The sequence below is a fragment of the Pungitius pungitius genome, unplaced genomic scaffold (genome assembly GCF_949316345.1).
Source record: "Pungitius pungitius unplaced genomic scaffold, fPunPun2.1 scaffold_31, whole genome shotgun sequence".
Taxonomy (NCBI): Eukaryota; Metazoa; Chordata; class Actinopteri; order Perciformes; family Gasterosteidae; genus Pungitius; species Pungitius pungitius.
The window spans coordinates 745,001-746,691 of record NW_026909910.1 but is presented as its reverse complement, the minus strand read 5'-3'; positions in this window follow the sequence as shown (position 1 = coordinate 746,691).

Here is a 1,691-nt window from a genome sequence, read left to right as displayed (position 1 = left end):
CTTTGAATTAAACAACTAAACACTTTGAATTAAACCACTAAACACTTTGAAATAAACAACTAAACACTTTGAATTAAACCAATAAAAACTTTGAAATAAACCACTAAAGAAATAGGAAAATGCTACTAAACACTTAGTCTCTGGAGCACATGCTCCTTATTGTCCGATTTTCTGCCCTCTTTCTCTGGGTCTCTGCTTATTCTCCGAATTTTACTTAGTCTCTGGAGCCCATGCTCCTTTTTGTCCGATTTTTGGCCCTCTTTCTCTGGGTATCTGCTTATTCTCCGAATTTTACTTAGTCTCCGGAACTCATGCTCCTTATTGTCCGATTTTCTGCCCGGGACCTTCTGGGTCTCTGCTTATTCTCCGAATTTTACTTGGTCTCCACGGATCATTTTCTGCATTTTACTCTTTTTCACCATTGTCAACGCTTTAAGCGAACACTCGCCCGACACATTTCCCGATCATTATCCGAATTTTTAAAAATTAGACCACTATCACACTTTGAATAAAACAACTAAACACTTTGAATTAAACAACTAAACACTTTGAATAAAACAACTAAACACTTTGAAATTAACCACTAAACAAATAGAAAAATACAACTAAACACTCTGAAATTAACCACTAAACACTTAGAAAAATACAACTGAACACTTTGAAATTAACCACTAAACACTTTGAAATTAACCACTAAACAAATAGAAAAATACAACTAAACACTCTGAAATTAACCACTAAACACTTTGAATTAAACAACTAAACACTTTGAATTAAACCACTAAACACTTTGAAATAAACAACTAAACACTTTGAATTAAACCAATAAAAACTTTGAAATAAACCACTAAAGAAATAGGAAAATGCTACTAAACACTTAGTCTCTGGAGCACATGCTCCTTATTGTCCGATTTTCTGCCCTCTTTCTCTGGGTCTCTGCTTATTCTCCGAATTTTACTTAGTCTCCGGAACTCATGCTCCTTATTGTCCGATTTTTACTTGGTCTCCACGGATCTCTTTTTCTCCATTTTCAACGCTTTAAGCGAACACTCGCCCGACACATTTCCCGATCATTATCCGAATTTTTAAATTAAACCGCTATCACACTTTGAATAAAACAACTAAAACACTTTGAATTAAACAACTAAAGAAATAGGAAAATGCTAATAAACACTCTGAAATTAGCCACTAACACACTTTGAAATTAACCACTAAACACTTCTCTGGGTCTCTGCCTATATTACGATTTTTACTTAGTCTCTGGAGCACATGCTCCTTATTGTCCGACTTTTTGCCCAGAGTCTTCTGGGTTTCTGCTTATTCTCCGATTTTTACTTAGTCTCTGGAGCACCTGCTCCCTATTGTCCGATTTTCAACGCTTTAAGCGAACACTCGCCCGTCACATTTCCCGATCATTATCCGAATTTTTAAAAATTAAACCACTAAACACTTAGAAAATAACCACTAAACACTTAGAAAATATCCACTAAACACTTTGAAATTAACCACTAAACACTCTGAAATAAACCACTAAAGAAATAGAAAAATACAACTAAACACTTTAAATTAAACCACTAACACACTTTGAAATTAACCACTAAACACTCTGAAATAAACCACTAAAGAAATAGAAAAATACAACTAAACACTTTGAAATTAACCACTAAAGAAATAGGAAAATGCTAGTAAAC